Source organism: Cupressus sempervirens, chromosome 11 (assembly GCF_028749045.1).
Source record: "Cupressus sempervirens isolate cs-2001-9-10 chromosome 11, ASM2874904v1, whole genome shotgun sequence".
In the NCBI taxonomy this organism is placed as follows: Eukaryota; Viridiplantae; Streptophyta; class Pinopsida; order Cupressales; family Cupressaceae; genus Cupressus; species Cupressus sempervirens.
In genome coordinates this window covers 89,492,650-89,515,400 of record NC_143128.1, presented here as the reverse complement: position 1 = coordinate 89,515,400, position 22,751 = coordinate 89,492,650, and positions in this window count along the sequence as shown.

Here is a 22,751-nt window from a genome sequence, read left to right as displayed (position 1 = left end):
GTGAATGATACATAACTCTTATAGAGCTAGAGATTAGGGTAGAAACTATTTATACTTGAATTTCCTCATCAAATTCTTTGACATGGGGCAGAGTGGGACACAATTGAATGGTAGCTAGTGCATAAATTATAAATGTAGACATAAAGAGATACATTTTAACTATGGTAGTCTAGAACTACGAGGCTAATTGGTTGCTCAAAATTTGAACCCAATCTATATACTCATTGTCTATGGACACCAATTGCACCAAGTAGTAATAATGCTCAACAAAATTCAAGCATCTTCATTTCCCTTCAATTGGTGCAATAATAATAAGATGTCTACAATTTCCTACTTTAGATTGGCACCATAAAAATTCTTTGGAAACTTTCTTTTTCCCCCTTTTGGTGTCTAGAACCATGTGGCTAATAGGTTCCATTTATTAATAATTTTCTTTTCATTGCAGCTTGATGTGGAACTCAAAAAATTCATTACATTAAACACTTTGTTATCAAGAAGCCAGAAATAATTATGCATGAAATGCCTATCTATGGTGAGTAATGCCTCATTGTTGGGCATTCTTATTTGGTGTGTGGATAGGTTCTATCAATAAATACACTCGAGTATCTACAATGAATCCTAGACAACCACTAGGAACCCTACAGCCTCCACAAGACCACTCTCTTTCAATTTCTAGGTAGTCATGTGTAGGGGTAAAGTTCATCCTTCTATGACGATTGTCTAGGTTGTAAGACCTCAACTAGGTGTCACTTGTGCTCTTCAATTCATAGTAAATTCCATTTAATTTATCATAACTCTATGAATTTGGTTTCCATAGTTTGGAACATATAACAAATTATGATAGCTTTACTCTACTATACTACTAAAAAATTCTCATTAAAAAAATAATGATGATGATTTTCCCCAAATCCTTTGTTATAAACATTCCTTTATGAGATTTTGATTTGAATTTCTTGCATCATACAAATCAAGGGTATATGCATTACATAGGAAGTGGACTTTTTTTTAATAATAAAAATTGAGTTTAATGTCCAATGATTAATAGTTCGAAAGTGACATCATCATGTTACATTACTTACAATTCATATCCTAGGAGATTAATTTTTTTACTTCACCTTCCTTCTTCAATATGGGAGTAGTGACCTATTCACTTTTCCAAACTTTAACTCTAGCCTCTAAGTCAGTGGTTTCCCTTTACCAAGTAGGACCTTGATCTTGCCCTTGGTTATCCTTTCGATAGAGTAGGAACACCATGTAATTTATTTTCTTAATTTTCCATAAGCCTTAATTCTAAACATTCTCCACTTATTCACAGTGTCGCATAAGAAAAAGCACTTTTATAAAAATCCTCCTTTAAACATTTGAGACATATCTTCCCTTTAATTTCTGATGGGGCCCATCTTTCCTTCAACACATGAAATCACACTTCATTAGCCATTTTCTTGATCTATGAAGCACACCAATAAAATCTTCATAGAATATTCACATGCACTAACTTAGTCTTCCACAATCAAAGTAAAATTTTACACTTGCAGGTGCAAAGTTTCTTTAACACTTCTTCAATCATGGTAGAATCTCAAACTATGAGAGTCTAACTTCCTAGAATGGTGATAATAATATACTTGTCTTGCATTACTTCTCATTTGGGGTGATCCTAAGGACTTAAACCACCCAACTGGACTTGAGAACTACACTAGTGACTTGGATACAAATTTTTGACCCAACCCACATGACATATTTGGAGATGCAAAGTGGGAAGCGAAAACCTGAAATGCCGATGAGAAGAGACTTGACTCAAACTCCAAACTATACTTAATCCTTATTTGCATGACTTGTACTTTGACACTTGAGGCTCATACTAAATAATTTATTACATGTAAAAATGATAGTGGACTGAAACAAGGGAAATAACTAGCTTTGATTGGGGACTCAAGTGTGTGAGCACTCAAGAAAGGGACATAGACATTTCTAGTTTTATCATATTAACTCGAACTTTTCTCTTATTCACTCCATCTTTTCTGAATGTATGCATCATGTCTATCAAAAAAATTCTCAAGAGAAATCAAAGCAGGAGGGATCTTATTACCTTTGAGTTGAAGAACCCCTTATCTAAATCCTCCTTTCTATTTGGAGAGAAGTCTTTGCACACACTCTCACTACCTTTGAAGTACTAATCTGGAAACATTTTTTCATTTTCCAAGAATATTTCTATTTTCTAATCATCTTTGAAGACTTGCTAGGCATCAATATTGGTCTTGAAAATGACCTCCACTTTGTGTTCTTGGTCTTTGAAGTTTGGGTGTGGAAGAAGTAATAAGGCAGATATTACCAATGAGTAGGATCATGCATTCTAGTCTTTAGGAATGACCTTGACAGAGAAACCTTCAAAATATTCAATCTCATCCCAAACCTAATTCTGGTAGCTCTTCAACCTATGATTATTTATGATGCACAAACCCCAAACTTGTTTTACTATCAGTTTGGCTTCTCCCTTAGCTTTGAGGACCTTCACCTTTCTCTCTTTAGCAATAGTTATGTTGACTAGGAGGGATTTATATTCTTTCATGTTATTTGTATTTTTTAAATTGAGCTTGTATGTGAGGTGAATCATCTCACATTTTGGAGATATCAATATTATACTTACTCCAAAACCAATAGACAAGCAACTACCATCACATTCTAATGTCAAAATGTGGGACTCACCTGTGAATTCTTTGTTCTCCTTTACCATTGGTGAATCATTGAATAATATGTATTTTCCATACTCAGGTTCTTAAAATAGGATCTGAGCTTTTGGATCATCCCACTTGAGTACAATGAACTTTTCTTTTTCCTCTAGCTCAAGCTTGATCCTTTTATTGTCAATTGGGATAACTATATACAAACAATCTAGTTTAATATCTCCTCCCATGTCCCTATAGAAACTCCTATTTAACTACATGCCATAGCTAGAAGGGATGTCAGCCACAAGGATTATTAACTTCAACATCTTGGTTGGGTGAGCTACCTAAAGGGCCACCTATGCATCTTTAATTTTTCCTACCAATGTGATCTTCTTGGTATCCATTCAGTAGTAGTGAGTGAAAGTTTTAGTCAATGGTAGCTCAAGAGCATGAGCTACTAAAGTTGGCATCACATTATTTGATTCCCTATAAGCAATGATACAATTACTAAATTTGTGCTCATTAGTTAATTAAGACACATAGAAAGGCTTGGGCTTCTACCTCAAACTAGTAGCAAAAGCACATGAGTTCTTTTCATGAAAGAAAATTGACAAAGAAGGATCCTCTATGGATGGAAGATTTATGCAAGCATTTAGACCCCTATTATCTCATACTACATCAATTGAATAAGGAAGGAGAGGAAATAAAGAAATCCTTGAAGAGAATGAAAGAGATTTCTATTGTAGAGAATGAAACACTATACAAAGAGATAGACACCACCAAGCTATTTTTAAATGGTAACACCAGTGAATTCAATGCAGTAGTTGCAGATATGATGGAGAGGAATAGAATCCAAGTTTAGGAAATCAAAAATCTCAAGTTAGAGCAAGAATCACAAGCTATACTACTATGTGAGGTTCTTGAACAAAAGAAGAAAGCCATGGAAGACAAAGCCATGATTGAAGAAGAAAAAAGAATTCTAGCAAACAGATTAGAGGAAAAGTCAATAGAGCTAACCAAGATCTCCAACATGCAATTTGATACTCTAAATAAAATGATGAATGCCAACTATGAACTGAAATTCAAAGACATTGAGACAACCATATTAAAATTTTAGAATGATTTGAAAAGAGAAAAGGAATTTTTTAAAAGTTTCAACAAGCCAAATGAAGCCATCAAATATTTTGAGCAATTATTGAGATCCCCTAGATCCAACAAAGATACATCAGGATTGGGCTACACAAGCACTGAAGAAGGAGAATCATCCAAAGTTGCTAAAGAAAGGAACATCAAAGGTAAGAACTCCAAACCTACTTATCATAATTGTAAAAAGAAAGGACATATTGTTAATGTGTTTAGGAGCAACAATGCAAATTAGAATATCAAGCCTAAGAACATGACTCATTTTCATAATTGCAACAAATAAGGTCATCAGGCACATGAATGCATAACCAAGACCATGCAAAAACAAAAATTTGAAGGATATTGCTACAACTATTAGAAGTATGGACATAGGGCCTTTAAATGCAGATCCAAGTCCATGTGGTGAACAAACAAGCTAACAAAGGTAAGAAGCTATGGAAACCTTTATAATTGGGATTATAATACAAGATATAGATGTCACTATTGTCAAGAATATGGAAATATTTCGGAGAATTGTATTAGGACACACTTCTATGGTAATTACAAAACATGGTTGAGTCAAACTACATGTTTTAGATTTTTGAAGACTAGTCACATAAGTAAACATTTTCCAACTAGGTCAAAGGTACCAAGTTGTGAATTTGATAAAGGAAAAGGGAAGGAAAATGTTGAACACATTAGAGATGAGATTAACAAGACATGGAAAAAGAGAGATGCTTGCAACACATCAAATGCAAAAAGGATCACTTCACCCAATGGGTCTGGTGATCACAACTCATCTAACTAGGCAATCAAGAGGTATGTGGGACTAATATTTAAAATGTTATATCATACACTAATTCCAAAAGAAGTTAGTACTGAAAAGACTACATTAGCATGAATAAAGATGCAATAAGTTGTTGAAAATTCAAAATTAAAACTTTAAGTTTTCATGTTGTTGTCGAGCATGGAAAGTTTTCAATGGATGCCAAGTGGAATGCTAGATTGATATCGAGCTACCAGGCTAGCTAGTTGATGTCAAGTCTATAGTAGCTACCAAGTGATGGTAATATCTATGGATGCCAAGTGATTCTAAAATCAAGTTGATGCCAAGTTTATAGTTGTATAAGCACTAAGCATTAAATGCAAAAGTTTTGAAGGGTATATGATCATTTTTCACTTATTTTTCATCATTTTGAATTCAAGAAAAGAGTGAGTAGACAAAAAGGTGATTAAAATTTATTTTAATGATATTTACAAAGAATTTGATAGTGATCTTACAATAATTCTTCAAATTTCACAAGGTATTTATCACAAGCCAAGATATGTAGTTTTATTTTGTACAAAGCCTAGTTTGATAGAATGGCATCTAGCTCAAAAAAATGTAGAAGGTAAAGAGGTTCTAAATGTTTAGCTTATCAATAATGAAGTTAAACAACCCATATTCAAGGCCATCCCTAACATAGAATATAAACAAGATCCCTCTGGTGCACTTTCGATGATTCCACCGAATGTTATTATAGTACAAGATGTTAGGAAATGTTATGATTGTAAAATTGGTAGCACTGGGGACTTAGAAATTAGAGAAGCTTATGTGATAATGGTGTTTTAAAAGAAGAATATAAAATAGTTGAGAGAAAGGGTTTTACGCATGCCCTAGATTTTCCTAGTGTTTTCAAGACTGAATGGATAAGAATTGTGTTAAGCCATATACATGATGTATGCTTATGGCTAAAAGGTGGACCAATTAAAATATCAAAGAGGATAATTCATAGGGTCACTAGCTATCCAACCCTAGATTGGCCCAAGACTCTAAAAATTTTCCAACTAGGTCAAAAGTACCAAGTTGTGAATTTGATAAAGGAAAAGGGAAGGAAAATGTTGAACACATCAGAGATGAGATGAACAAGACATGGAAAAAGAGAGATTCTTGTAGCACATCAAATGCAAAAAGGATCACTTCACCCAATGGGTCTGGTGATCACAACTCATCTAACTAGGCAATCAAGAGGTATGTGGGACTAATATTTAAAATGTTATATCATACACTAATTCCAAAAGAAGTTAGTACTGAAAAGACTACATTAGCATGAATAAAGATGCAATAAGTTGTTGAAAATTCAAAATTAAAACTTTAAATTTTCATGTTGTTGTCGAGCATGGAAAGTTTTCAATGGATGCCAAGTGGAATGCTAGATTGATATCGAGCTACCAGGCTAGCTAGTTGATGACGGACCACACCACCCGTACCAACTCACAACCAAAAATGAAACAATATGGAGATAGAGATGACAAAAATGCTTCATAAATCATCCATTAATATTTGAAATTCATTACAATATTCTCCACATGGAAGAACTCCAAACTCTTACAATATAATAGAAATTCCTCACGAAGAGCTTCCACAAGAAATTACATCCAAAGAGCTTCTACTTGAAGAACTTTTACATCCAAAGAGCTTCTATTTCTCCAAGTTCCATTAGAAGAGCTTCCATTTTTTGAACTTGATTACAAATGATAATAAGCCTTGCTTAAATAGGCACTTCTAACCCAAGACATTACAAACACAACCAATGTGGCATAAAAGGTAAATACAACTATTTTTAAATAAATATTAAATTCCCACCCAAATACAACTAAGCACCCAACAAATATTAAATACATGATTTAAGGATCTTTCCACAAACTTCTAAGATGCCACCTACACACCTCGATTAATGGAATGACAACTATTTTTATTATTTTCTATTTATGCCACCCATGCACCTTGAAAATAGAAATTCCTCTTTTCTCCTTTTTTCCTATTTTTTATTATTTTCCTTCCATTTTCGTCACTTTCTCTCTCCTCCACAATTTTGTTTTTTTTTTTCCCTTTTTGCTCCTGCATCACTAGTTGATGTCGAGTCTATAGTAGCTGCCAAGTGATGGTAATAACTATGGATGCCAAGTGATTCTAAAATCAAGATGATGCCAAGTTTATAGTTGTATAAGCACTAAGCATTAAATGCAAAAGTTTTGAAGGGTATATGATCATTTTTCACTTATTTTTCATCATTTTGTATTCAAGAAAAGAGTGAGTAGAGAAAAAGGTGATTAAAATTTATTTTAATGATATTTACAAAGAATTTGACAGTGATCTTACAATAATTCTTCAAATTTCACAAGGTATTTATCACAAGCCGAGATAGGCAGTTTTATTTTGCACAAAGCCTAGTTTGATAGAATGGCATCTAGCTCAAAAAAATGTAGAAGGTAAAGAGGTTCTAAATGTTTAGCTTATCAATAATGAAGTTAAACAACCCATATTCAAGGCCATCCCTAACATAGAATATAAACAAGATCCCTCTAGTGCACTTTCAATGATTCCACCGAATGTTATTATAGTACAAGATGTTAGGAAATGTTATGATTGTAAAATTGGTAGCACTGGGGACTTAGAAATTAGAGAAGCTTATGTGATAATGGTGTTTTAAAAGAAGAATATAAAATAGTTGAGAGAAAGGGTTTTACGCATGCCCTAGATTTTCCTAGTGTTTTCAAGACTGAATGGATAAGAATTGTGTTAAGCCATATACATGATGTATTCTTATGGCTAAAAGGTGGACCAATTAAAATATCAAAGAGGATAATTCATAGGGTTACTAGCTATCCAACCCTAGATTGGCCCAAGACTCTAAGGAGCGACTCCTAGGAAGTGATAGAGAAAAATACAAGAGCAAAATGGAACAAAAGAGGCATGATAATTGATACTATCACTGATCTTCTACTAGACTTTGCTATAAGGGTAATCTCACACAAATTCTATCAGTCTAGCAGATTGAATAGTGTACCTTGTATTGCAGTAGATGTTGGTTATAAAATTTTGAAGAAAGATCATACTTATGATCTGGCAGACCTTTAGCTACAATAATTAATGGAAAACCTTGGGGCTATAAGGAAAACCAAAAGTGCACAATGCATGTTTGGTTCAATACTTGTGTACATATTCTTTTATGTTTAGAATACATTTCCCTCTTTTGGTATAGTTGGATGGAAGACCAATAGGTCAATTTTAGTTCAAATCAATGAGTATATTGAAGAAATGGGTGAAAACTTTGAGACATTGATGACTAGCTACTTTGAGGACTTTAAAAAGTCAATGAAGCAAAGAATGAGGATACTTGTTTCATTGGTTGAGAAACATTACAATGACATACATTTTATAGTTAATGTTGATTACACCTTTATACAAGCTACTACACCAAGGGTCAAAAGGTTAAGACCACTTGGGTATGAGATCAATGTTTATGAAGCATCAACAACAATCACCACACTCATAGTAGAGGAAATTGATAAAACTACCCAAATCTTTAGAAACTATGATGTAACGAAATCAAAGATTGAAATGGAATTGAAAATTGCCTCCACACTTAAGAAGAAAGATAAGGTGGTAAAGAAGCTAAAGGCTAAATTCGATGAAGGTGCAGGTAAGGAAGAAGAGGAAGATGATGTAGAGGATGAAGAAGAATAGCAAGAACAAACACAAGGACCTCTTGCATTGATCCAAGGCATGGGAGAGGACAAGGAAGAAGAAGAAATAGAAGGTGTCTAGGAAGAAGAAGTTGAGGAAGTACCTACACAAACAAAGCCAAAGAAGAGGAAGGATAAGGCACAACTAGTGGCTAAGGCAAAGAAAACTGCTAAACCTAGCCCAGTCAAGCCAAGTGCACCTACCACAAGAACCAACACACATGCAAACACATAGAAGACTAAGTCTACAGAGCAAAGAGGCCAAGTGTAGAAGAAATAGAGAAGAAGATATGTTGCACAGCCTAATTCAGATGAACAAAGAACTCAGTCAGATGATTTAAGTCAATTCAAAGTGGTAAGCCACAAACCACTTTCTAATATTAAAAATATGTGTGAAAATATCAAGAATAATGCAAATTTATTTGGTTTAAAGAATATTGATTTTGACAAATTAGGAAGAGATGTAAAGAGTCAAGTGGAAGAGGCATTGTATGCCATGATATCTAAATTCAAGAATACTCCACTAAAGATTGCCAACACTATACCAAAATTCTTATATGACATTGTTCAGCAGAAGCGGCATTATTTTTTAAATTTAGAGAAACTATAGACACTTAAAATCGTCCTAAATGCTATATTAATTCATTTAATATTTTCTTTGACATTATAATTAATTATTTAGTAATTAATTATATTTTTTCATATTCTTCTACTTATTTAATTAAATAGATTCATTTCCTAATATATTTAAATTTAATTTAAATACTTCCCCCTAATGTATCAAATTCATTTAATGCATAGTGCTCCATAAATCCTCTTTTAAATAAATTCTAATTTATTTAATCCCCTCCACTTTATTAAATTCTCTAATCTTATCATTAAATTAAAATCTATTTAATTTAGTCTTAATCTCTTCCTAAAACTTAGTCTACACCCATCACTCTCATCATTCTAAGCCTACCCACTACTTAATCCCACTTATTTATCTTAAACACCTTTTAGCTCCTAAGTGTTTCCTCACACATGTGTGAGAAGCTCATGATCCAATAAAGCTTCCACTTTATTTACACCTCTTACACCTTTGTCCCCCCACTCCTTTCCCTAAGGTTGCTCACACATGTGTGAGCACACCTTGAGCCTCTCAACCGTAAAGGCTCTTTTTTGAATTTTGCATAGCTTGTCCTTTAGCCTACGTCTATACCTTGTGGCACCTATGTGGATGTCATGTAGATGCCACCTCGCTGAGGCCTCTCTCAATCCCATAAATAGAGCCCTTGTCTCAAGCATTTCTTCATCTCCCTCATTTGGATTGTTATCATGCTAGTTTAGCTTTTGAGTTCTTTGGGATTTTATGCTTAGAGCTAACCTTTGGTAGTTGTTTGCATTACTTAGATTTCTAGGTTTTGTATTAGATTCATAGTAGTATGATATTGTTAGGTTTCTTTACCCATTGCATTTCATCCACATTCACATCAATGGAATCCTTTGAGATTGGCTCACTCATAGTCATTTCTTGAAGATTCTCCATTCATTTAGTCTAGTTTTACTCATTTCATTTTGCATATCATTTATCAATCAAGGGATTTAATAGTTGTGTTTGCAGAGAGCACACTCACATCTCTCCAATCTAAAGCACAACAACAAGGCCTCTTATGGGCACCCTTGTTGAGTTACTTTGAGGTTCTATGAGGACTTTTCATTTTGGTTGCATCAAGTTGTCAAACTCAAGTATAAATAGTTGTATTTCAAAAGTATTTAAATCTTTGATATACATGTGCAAATGACTTTACTTGTTTACACATGCTCCTGACAAGTTCAATTTTTGTATATATAGAAACAACTTTAGTTTAGTGATGCCATAGCTAACAAAGGGTCAAATTGCTAAGTTTGTGAAGAGATATGCTATTAGTTTTACACCTACGTATAGAGCCTTCAACATTCTTCAAAATAATATTGAAGATGTGGTTAAGAAATCAACCCAGGTATGGAAACTAATCTATGGGTTAACCACTATGAGGCTAGAAGAAGTTGATCCCTCTTTAAATAAAGATGATTACAAGAAGAATGATAACAAGAAAGATGATACAGTTGGGGAAGAAATAGAATAGAAAACTAATAACAAGGCAATAGTTGAACAATAACAAGATGAACAAAGTGTGTAGGACACACAAGTGCTGAGTGTCAGTCCCTCACATGACATAGTCAAGTCAACTAAAACTATTATTGTCATGGATGTTCTTGATGCTTTATCTTAGAACATCAATCCACTAACTACAGATGATTTGAAGAAAATATTGGACCAATTTACACTACAAGAAAAGTTATGTGAAAATCCAGTATTGCTTTGTATAAATGAGCTCCAAAAGGCAATAACTGATACCACAAGGGACAAGCTGAATCCACAAGAATCACCTTCTTCTATCCCTTTAATAACTCAAGTGAAAAATTTGATTTAAACTATAGTAGATACATCTACTAAGGTTGATACACTTGTCATAGTTGAGTAGAATCAAATTAAAGAAGAAGAGAAAGATACAAATGCACAACAAGAAATAGGACAGATAGATTCTTCTATACAAGGAAAAACTGTAGTTCATGTCATTGTGATAGACAAGAGAAAATCTAAAGAAGATGATCAAATTCTTAAGGTAAATGAGTAAGAAGCCATCTAGGCACTGGTACCTCTACCAACATTTGGCACTTCTCCTACAAAAGTTCTTTAGAAGCTGAGCACAGAAGCTATACCATTGCAAATCTCAGTGTTAGGCTCAAGCTCTTCAAAAGCTAAAAAGGTAATTCAATATGGTGATATAACTCTTGATGAAGAGATTTTTATTCCTAATTTTGATTATTATACAATGAAATTCGATTAAATAAGCATTTTGCAACAAGCTTTAGAGAAGAAAAAGCATCAAGAAATGCCTAGGAGAGAGTACAGATAGAAACAAGCACTTCAAGACATTAAAGACATCTTTTTGGATTCATTTAGTTTGCTACTCCTGAAGAGACCAGGAAACTACAAGAAAAACTATTAGATATAGTGGAAAAGGTTAATAATGAAGACATTGATACTAGTGCTAAACTCTTAGAGTGGTCTGAAAAGAAATTCCAGAGCAAGGTCAATGAGAAGATATCTAGTGAAATAGCACTGACTCAAGTTGCATTGGAAAAAAAGGTTGAGGATGTGTAGAGGGTACTTGAGAATATATTCTCATTGTACACCAAATTATGTAATCCTATACTCTTCACCCAAGAGACCAGACATTGTATTCTAAGCTTTGAGAGAAACCTAAACATATCAGGTACTCAGCTACCATAGAAGCTAGCTTAGAGCGAGAAGCATTTTCATATATTGCTTCAAACATAAAGTCAATTAGTTGTGCTGATACCAGAAGAGGCTAGCATAAGAGCCAAATAGGCATGTATCCAGGTGTCCCTCACCTCTCATATGGAGATACTACACAGTGAGCTAGGCTATGCATAAAATTTTCTAAAGAAGGACCCCAATCTTTCTACTCTAGATGGCCTAGTACACCTTGTTGCCAAGCTTGTCATCCAAATCAAGTCATTGGATGTTGCATGTGACAACTGGGATGCAAGTCTTAAAATTATAATGGAGGTCCATAAATCATTTTTGGACAAAAACACTATACATGTATAGCCCATTTGACATAAGTGTAAAAAAGGGGGAGACATATAAAGAGAGGGAGACAGCAAAAAGAGGGAGATAGATAAAGAGAGAGAGACCAAAAAAAGAAGGAAAATATCTTATGGAGGAGAATAAAAAAGGGGGAGAAATACAATGTAGAGATAGAAATAGAGTAGCATGAAAGAGTATAAGTGCATTGAAGTCAAAGAGTATCATCCAAGACAAATCTACTTAGAATGGAGACTAGATTTTCGATACAAAATAGACATATTAACTCAAGGGGAGTTATAAATTTTAAGGAATATAGGTTATTGCAAAATTTTGAAAATTTGAATTTTTGTATAAGCTGAGTAATGGATATGTTATACTCGAGGAGATAACATTGATTATGTATATTCAAGTGTTTTTGATACTAATGTCAAAGGGGGAGATTGTTGATCTCATATTGGTTTTTACAATCGAGTGTCAACACACTTAGGTCATTTACTTAGTTCATGTCGAACTAGTAATGCATCCTGAGTACAACATGTAAATATTAGACCATGCTGAGTTGCAATTAGTGTCAAGTCACTCATGCATCGAGTCATTTAAGTGCCAAGTAGATAGACCATACCAAGTGATTCAAGTGTCGAGTAAACAGTAGATGTCGAGTAGCTTAGGTGTCAAGTCAGAAGTAGAAATACAATAAATGTCGAGCATCATAGACTTCGTATGCTGAGTGACATAGATTGGACATATTTGATTGTAATGTTACAAACAACTATTTAAACTATTTTCAAGCTGACCTAAGGATAGATTTTGATCTTTTGAAGATAAGGATGAATCTATATGCAAATTCCCTATGCAATTGTATGCAACCAATTAGAAAGTGGGAAAGTTTAAGCAAAAAAATGGATGAATCTCAATAGTAGATTCTATTAGAAATGCTTTAGAATAACTGAGAAATGCAACCAATTAAAGTGAGCCTTAAAAATCGTTCACTCATCCAAGCATAGACTTTCCTACTCAATAGGTTACTGTAAATCAACATGCAAGCATCACACATGAAAAGATCAACACATAACACAATAATTTACGTGGAAACCCAATTTGGGAAAAACCACCAGTAACATGCTACTCAATTCTCACTCTTCTCAAGTGATGCCCTGTGAAAGGCCTACCCTGTTAAAGGCTACAACACACTGTTAAATGTGACCTAGTTAAAGGATTTAACCACCCTGTTAGAAGTAGGCCTGGTTAGAGGACTTTAAGACATTCACTTGGAATGCCACCATGTTAAAGGATTTACAAATGGTTGTTAAACCAACCTAAGTCCATACAATTTTTACCCTAACTGATACAATTACTAGAGAGTAACAATAAGGGGTTTTGACCTGATTACAATTCACAACTTATCTTGCAGATCTTAGATTATAATTCAGCTCTTGACATTTCCTATCTTTTAGTCTCTGCAACTCATGATAGCTTGCCCTCCTTTCAAGCTTTGTCTCCTTCAGTCTTCATGCTCAATGTACTAGTGAAATCTTCCTTTTGACCACTAATCAAAGTAGAGTCTCTATGCTCTATTCTTCCTCCTCCTGGATGTCTTCTCCTTGACACCCTTCAACCACTTTGCAATTTGGCACTCTAGCAAGTCTTGCTTCTTGGTCTACGACTCCTTAAATAAAAGTCTAGAATTATTTTTCCTACTCAATTCTTCCCTCCTTTAATTGTAGTTCGAGTGGATTAGGTAGGATTCACTGTATCTAACCCATATTTTGTTCCTTCTATAAACATCATGAAGAATTCTCTTGAATTCACTCAAAAATAATTTACATAGAATTTTGTGTCACGAGCTCATCATCCTTATCCTCCAACCAGTTCACAAAATTCAAGGTAGCAAACTTGTTGACTTAGATTTGGAAAATCTTTGACTTTTCCAATAGTGTAGCAGCTCAGCACTATTGAAATTCTAGTACTCGGCACATACTATTTTACTTGGCATCAACTACATTTTACTGATGCTCGATAGCCATTGTTGATTTACTCAACATCCACTAAGTTTTTCTAATGTTCAACACCTATTACTTTGCTTAGCAATTGAACATGCTTGGCTCCTTTTGTATCACTCGACACACACTAGATTTTTCATTTGCTCAGCACTAACTAAAAATTTACTTGGCTTGAACTAGCTTGCTCAATGCTCACTAATGAACCTAGTTTAAGCTTTGAAGTCAACCTTGTTTCAACTTATACTTCTAATGTTTCTAAGTGTGACCAACCTCTGTCTCTTTGAGTATGTTATCAATATATTATTTTAACAATGTCTTAACTGATCATTGCACTTCATTACAAAATCATAACTCAACCTTCCCTAAGGTGCTCTTGTTACATCTTGTTGATTAAATCCTCTTCATCAATCAACTAAGTGATAGTACTTGGATCTTATAAGAAATTGTCATTCTAGCAAGTAGTAGGTTTGGCATCAATGACAAAAAAATGATTTAAAACATTCTTTATCAACCATTTTCCTTCTTTGCAATAATCTCCCTCTATGATAGTATTCATTTTCAATCAGATTTCCAACAATCTCCCTCTTTGGCATTGATGGAAAACTAGACTGATCAACCATGTTAACAAAATGCTAACTAGGCTAAAATAGTAAATCAAATGCCAAAAAGAAAACTATTCATTCTATCAGTAACATAAGTTAACTTATGACTCCCTCTGAATTCTTTTGCTGATAAATTGTCTTCTCTAATTGATTTCCTAATTTCTCCCTCTAAGCTGCTATTGAATCTTTCTTTCTAATCATCTTATTTCTCCCTCTTTTCTATGGCTTACGAGTATTCACTTTGTTCTTGTGTTTCTCCTGATTATTTCTCCTTCTGTCCAATTGAATGCTCATTCTTTTCCCTCAACTATTGATCCAGTTAATTAGTTTCTTCATTATCTCCCTCTTTGACAACAATACCAAAGACATATTGTTTTAGCATCTTAACATGCAAGTGTAGTATTTGTAGATACTCCAATTTCTCCCTCTGTCACCTTGCTTGTGACTCATTTGAAATTTTAGCACTTTAATTAGTTCAAGCATGATCCTAAAGTAAGCATCCTTTGCATCAATGTGTAATATGTGAACAATCAACTCATTTGATGTAGGGCAGTCTTGCCTATCTCAAGTAGCCTTGGCTAGGGGTATCACCCCTAACTTACCTCTAAGATACTTAAAAGCATCTTTAGGTAGTACTTTTGTAAAGCTGTTAGCAATCTATTCCTTTGAGCTAACATATTCCATTCTTACTTGCTTGTCTTCCACCAATTCTCTTACATAATGATACTTGATTGCAATTTGTTTTGGCATGCATCACATGATTCTTTGATATGTTGATGGAAATTTTATTGTCCAAATAAAGTATCACAAGTTCATTTACCTCTTCCTTCATACCTTTTAGTAGATGTTCGCTCCATACAATATTGGTGCAATTGATAGTAGCTGCAACATATTCAGCTTCAGCTGTGGGTTGTGAGGTACAACTTTTCTTTTTTTTGGTCCAAGTAATCAGTCTTTTAGCTAAGAAAAGTTCTCTTCCACTAGTGCTTTTTCTATCATCAATATTACCTCCCCAATATGCATTAATGTAGGCTCTCAACTCAAATTTTTCACTTTTCTTGTAATATAAACCAAAGTCATCAGTTCCTTTTACGTACCTCAGTATTCTTTTTACTATCATCAAATGATTTTCTCTTTGATTAGCAAAAAATCTCGCTATTATTCCAACTGCTGATGCAATGTCTAGTCTAAACTATACAACATACTACAACTTTCCAATCATTGATCTATACATTGTCTAATTCACTTTAGCTAACTCATCATTCTTGGATAACTTATGTCCTGTTACCATTGGTGTTCTGCCTGGTTTTGAGTCTTCTAATCTAAGTGTCTTGATTATCTCCTTGATAGATTTTGATTGGGTCACAAATATGTCATGCTTCAATTGATGTACTTGCAATCCAACAAAGAATTTGATTTCTCCAAACATTGACATCTCAAACTCATGTTTCATTTGATCAACAAAATCTTTGCATAGGGTGTCTTTCCTCCAAATATTATATCATCAACAAAGATTTTAGATATCAGAATGTCTTTACCTTTTTCTACCTAAATGTACAGGTTTGGTTGTTGTTGTCATCTATTCTCTCAAATCCTATCTTTAGAAGGTATTTGTGCAGTCTCTCATACCATGCTCTAGGTGCTTGCTTTAGACCATAGAGTGCTTTATTCAATTTGAAAACCATATCCTTGTTGCTATCATAAACAAATCATTTTAGTTGTTCTATGTAGACTTCCTCTTCTAATATACCATTTAGAAAAGTATATTTCACATCCATTTGGTAGACTTTGAAACATTTGTAAGTAGCATATGCAAGTAGTTTTCTTACTCCTTCCATTCTTGCAACAGGGACAAATATTTCCCCATAGTCTAGTCCTTGTGCATAGCCTTTGCAGACTAGTCTGGCCTTGTTTCTTATTATCTCACTAGTCTCATCAAGTTTGTTCCTAAAGACTCATTTGGTACCAATTAAATTCTTATCAACTGGTCTTGGAACTAGGTTCCAAGTGTTGTTCTTCTCAATCTGATGTATCTCTTCTTCCATAGCTTTATACCAATTATCATCTTGTAATGCATATTTTACTATTTTGGGTTCAATCTTGCTCAACAGACATGATTCACTCCTTAGTCTATTCCTTGTCATTGGTCTTGCATCCTTGTCACTAATGATTTTTTCTATAGGGTGATGTATTCTCACATACTTGGCTAGTCTTGGTTTTTTCCTTCTTTCCATGTTTGGTTGTTTAGCTTCAAAATCATTTAGCACTTCTCCATCTGGTATTTCATCATCTCTTCCATGTGTACTAACTTTAGAGTTAGAATGTACATTCTCTTCGTTCTACAACTCAAATTCTAAATGCAGCTCGATATTCACTAGTTGTGACTCAGCTGATACTAAAATTTGTTGCCGATTCCCAACTTGATTGGCAGCTTCATCTTCAACTGGTATTCCTTCATAGAAGTATACAAAGGATCTATAATCTTTTGGTTTCTTGGATTCATCAACTTAGACTTCTACATGCTAATCAAAATTTACATTTTCACTCTCCACAATCATGTTAGTGTTAGTATTCAAACACTTATATGCCTTACTTCTAGTGGAGTATCCAAGGAATATGCCTTCATCACTCTTTGCATCAAACTTTCTATTTCTATATCTATAAGAATATAGAATTTACAACCAAATACTTTGAAATGTTTTACATTAGGTGAGTGACCATACCATAATTCAAAAGGTGTTGCATTTGTTCCTTTCTTGACTTGCATTTGTTCCTAATGGACATAAGCTACAGAAACAACACATCTACGAGTTAAGCTTTCAAACAAATCGGTGGATAACCAATGAAAATAGGAGCAATGATTCTTTTATTCCACTGATACAATCGTCAATGGTAAAATTTAATAATCATAATATGTTTCACTCTTCATCAAATCACAAGGCCATGGAAAGTGTGCTCATGCAAGACAAAGAGTTATGCAAGTACAATTTGGTGATTTCTTCTCAAGATAAATACGTCGGCAAAATTCATAAAAACCATAGAAAACACCAAAACTAATGAATCACACAACCACAAACAAAGCAATAAACCTTTGTCTCAATCACAATTCCATGAGCATAAATTCACAAAGTAATGACACATTTAGGCAAGAATTAGTACACTCCAAATGCAAGCACCAAAAGCATAATTTTATTGCAAGATAACGGTGGCCCCAATTACATATTATAATAGAGTATTTATAAGAAATTGTCTCCTCAATTTGTAGTGAGATTGAGAGATATCTTAATGCAATAAAATGCTTTTAATTTAATAAAAAAAACTAAATATATGCAAAATAATGATCTAACTAGTGCTAAGAAGGATTCCATCCATTTTTTATTTAGTAATTAGATGCATGATCCTTTACATGTCAAAAACAAAGAATTTATGAGAGAAGAAAGAATAAGAAATCCTTTAGTAGAAGTGGAAGTGTTTGGAAGTGCCAAAAATGGAAGCTGATCATTCACTAGGTGTTTGTCAGAGTTAAACTATCATAAGTAAGTATTTCCAATGCATGAAAAGCTCTATTTTTGGAACTGGTAGTTAACTATTAGTGCACCTTTGGAAAAGTGGACTTGCACACCTATGGATCTGCAAACCTACATACCTCAATAGGGTCCAAAATCTCAAAATTTTACTGAGTGTCAAAATTGAAATTCTGGCTTTTGGGTTTTGTTCCCCTTCATCCCAAAGTTATGTCTAGATGTTTGCCCATTAATTTCTCTATAATATTAGTTATCTTGGCCACATCCAGTAAATCTAAAGCCTCATATTTATCTTTAACCTTCTATCTATAATTGCCTACCTTAATTCAAGTCTCAACAAAATCCTCGAGTTTGGTCTCCAATTCTAATAAGGCTTCCTCTATTCTGAAAGCCTGCCAAATATCTTCATCATTAGTAGCTTTCTCAAAAATCTTCTTGAAACTGTCCACTACTACCTCTACAAGTAACAACTTCTCTCATTCCTGATCTTCAAAAATCTCTAAACATGCATCACTATAATGCCTCTCCGCTTCAAAAAATTTCTCTCGAGATTGGTCCTTGAGCCAATGGATCTCCACATGTAATGTTTTCATTACTTTATTACTATCTGCATTTTTTTCTTTCCAATCATCAATCAAATCTAACTCTTCCACTGTATATACATCTACCAAAATCATGTATCTTTTCCCCTTTATTGTTTGCAAAACTTTTAAGTCTTTTCTCCAAGCTCGTACTTCATCCATAATGTTGAAATCCTGCTTCATAATTGCTACAATCTTATTCACATTTTCTTTCATAGCATGCAGTAACTTTAGGTTTCCCTAGATGATCAAAATGCCCTTCTCTTCAAAAAAAATCTTCCACTATTGATAGGATTTCAAAAATAGGTCTAAATGCACACCTCCTCCTTCTTTGAGTATAGCGTTCAAGGTCTCCTCAGGGTGCTCAAAATCTAGAGGACCAATGACTTTGGCTAAATATCCTCTTAGGATCTTGTTTCTCCTTCAAAGTGTTTAGAGTTCAACTTCTTCATGTTCCATGTTCCTGAAAACCTCCTAATCCCCATAGTCACCATCAATCTAGCTGTATCCAGTGTGGGCCTCTAAAGCATGGCCTCTTTGATTTGATAATCTGGTGAATTGAGGCTTTTTGTATCAATATTAGTAGGAGGGATGACCACTTGTATGAAAAAATCATGATCCTAAGTGCCATTAACAAATGCCAATGGTCTTGCTTCATGTGATCGGAATTCAAGTTTGTTACAGATCTCGACCAACTCAAAAATATCTTCCTCATCAGCATGGAATTGTGGTTTCATGCTCCTCATTATTTCCTTTCTTAACCACCTTGGATCTTGTTCAACTAAAGACCTGCCTCCTGAGAATGAAGGAGTATATTTGGCTACCTCCTTTCCCTTATCACTCCTCCTTGAAGTTCTTTCCTTTTGTGAGGGCTCTTCTTCTGTAGCCTCTATCTTCATAGACCCTATAGTTTGCACCTTAGTGTCTTGGGAGGCTAGGTTAGAATATTCTACTATTTGTCCCTCCTTTAACATGTCATCAATCACCATTTTTTTTGGATCCTCTTGTGAAGGTTCCTTTTGCACCTATTCTTCTTCACAATTTGGAGGTGGAGTAACTAAACCTTTATCTACCACTTTGACTTGTTATGGAGATGGGTGTGTAAGATCGGGACCCTATGACTCTAGTGTCATCTACATCTAGTCTTCTTGTTGGGTTTCACCTATAAGGGTATCCCTGATCTTGTCCCCAACTAAGTTTCTTCCTATGGGCATAAAGTCAAAATTTGACATTTTAAACATGTCATCACCCTTGACATCCTACTTATCCACCAACTATTGTACTTCATCTTCTAAAGAAGAAACTTCCAAAGGTTCTTCTAGGGTAGATAGTGGTGTTACTATTGAACTTCTTCTCTTCTCTAGTTATGTGGCTCTAGAAAGCTAGGTTCTTCTCTGTATAGGCATGTCTTTCTCCTCATCTTCCTCTTTTTCCTCTTCTTCTCCCTAAAGAATAGTTTTGAGGATAGATGGGCAAGGAACCATTCTTTTAGTCACCCTTTGCCTCTTCTTCATGTGGATCTTAATCTTCTTATGTTTTATGGAGGCAAAAGGGGATGATGGTTCTACTTGTTGAGGAGGAATAGAGAACTGTTGAATTTATCCTTTTGTCTAGCTTGGGGCAACTAGAGGAAATTCTGGATCTGTTTGGACTAGAGCAACTGGAGCATCCTTTAATCCTTGCACATCTATTTCCTACTACTGAGGAGGTGCTTGCACTTCACCCTATTCTTTTTTGGCTTGTTGAGGAGAACTCCTCTTTCTTTTTCCCTTTCCTTTCCTCTCCAGAGGGTGATAGTATCCAACTAGATGGTCAAGTTTGTATACTATTTCCAGCTTGATAGGAGACAAAGCTGCAAAGGTAGGAATTGTAACTTTCTTTCCTCTACCTTTCTCTGGGTGGGCTTGTGCATGAAAAATAATAGTATCAGGTATTGGATTAAGTTGAAATGGTTTCTTGATCCAATCATTTGTCATCTTGATGACATGCCTCACCTAATGATTAATATCATTGCCCTCTTTCCTATCAACCTCGGTGTTCATTATGGGTCTCTTTCCAATTTTGTCCAAGTTGAACAGAGGATCTAGTAGCTCCCTAGAATCTTACTATGATATCTCCTCAAGAATGCTTATTTTAAGAGCCTTCTCCACCAAATACAAAGTCATCCTACAATAGTCCCTAATATGGACATCATAGTCATTTGTTGCATTCATCCAATGGTCCTCAATGACCTCTTCATGGTGGAATTCTCTACCAGCCAGACTCTCAACTTTCCCAATATTGTCAAAATATGGCCTAGGAGAATTGTACTCCTCAAGAGGATATTGCTCCCATTCCCATTCAAAAGATGGAATATCGTATTTTCACTTCACTTGATATGGTCCTATGACCAGGGGCCATGTCCAACATGGTTTTCATTGCTTCTTGACCCTGTCATATGTAGATTCAATTTGCTATGCAATCTCTAATAGGACCAGTCTATCAGAAAGGATATCTAGGAAGCTTTTTTAGGGTAACAGTGGCACTAACTACCTGTAGATACGTGAATGTTTTGAACTAGATAGAGTAGGCCCTGAGAGCTATTATCTGTGTTATTGCATCATTAGATAATCTTTTTGTGTAGTCTCCCTCTATGAATTAGATGATCACAAATATGAATGCATCATTCATGATTCTGTATTCTTTGCTCTATCCTAAGAGCTTCTTCCTCACTAGTTGAGGGTAGAAAATATATGGCCAGGCTTTAGGATCTTGCATGTTGCCCCTCTTATATAATCCAGGATAATTTGTTGTCCTTGCCACTAGAAAATATACCATGTATGAAGTCATATATAACTTCTTCTTGTCCTTGAACACCCCCAAACGTTCACAAAAGTTCTCACTCAATGTGGTGGCCTAATCAAGTGGCATCCTTGCAATCTTGATTGTCTCGATGCAATTCACCATGAAAACATTCAGGTTCCCAGCTACTGGTAGACCCATGAACCTACTCAGAAGATTGATAGAGTATCCAATATCTTTCTTCATATACCCCCTTGTCATGACCAATTTTCCTATTATCCTCCCTAGAGGAGTCTTCTCAATAAGGTAGGAGGACCAGATGATCTCAGTTGCCTCGCTTAGGTGTTCTCTATACCACCTTTCTACTACCTCATAAGAGAGTCTAATGAATTAATCCACCCTAGGGAGATGAAAGAACCTTTCAATGTTGTTGGGTTGGAGGTCAAGAACAACTTCTCTAGTCACACTCTTCACCACCTTTTCCTCAGCAACAAAGTGTTGTACCAGTGTCATGATTAACTTAGATGATTGCACTGATGTTGGGTGCAAAGCTGTGTTCACCAGTCCTGATTGAATTAATGTTGAAACCAAAGCTAATCTCTCCTTGGGCTTGTTGTAAATTCTTAAGAAGTCTCCTAGGTTAGTGTGTCCCTAATCAGTGTCTTTTATCTCCGTTTAGTCATCTTAAAATCTAGACTTGGAGAGTAGACCTTGGAACTTGAATACAATGGGCTTTGGTGCCATTTTCTCATCAGATGAACATGCCATGATATCTATTCAACAAGAGGAAGACATCCATTAGTTCAAAGCCAATAATGGGTAGTTTACAATAAAAGTTAGTTTACAATAATGGGAAGACATCCATATTGTTGATCAAATCCTTCTCATCAATATACTAAGTGATAGTACTTGAAACATATAAGCAATTGTCTTACCAACATGTAGCAAGTTTGACATCAGTGACAAAACAATGATTGAAACACATAGTCTTCTTCAACAATCTTTCTACTCAAATGATATTTTCAATCAGATATCAATATACAATTGGTCCAGTAGTCTTCTATGGTGGTGATATGTTTAATCACACTTCCAATCTGAAGAACATCTCTTGCATACCCATTTGGATCAAACATAGGTCTGAAGACCTCATACATCTCCAACTTGTATTTCATCTTGAACACTTTTAGCATGTTCTTTAATCCAAATGAAACTCACAGCTAAAGTCTCCCACCTTCATATGGAACTCGTAACCTTTCTTCTTTAAACTCTCACTCAGCACATTCACTTGAATCGCTTGCCTCACGATCTCAATCAACGCGATCATATCAC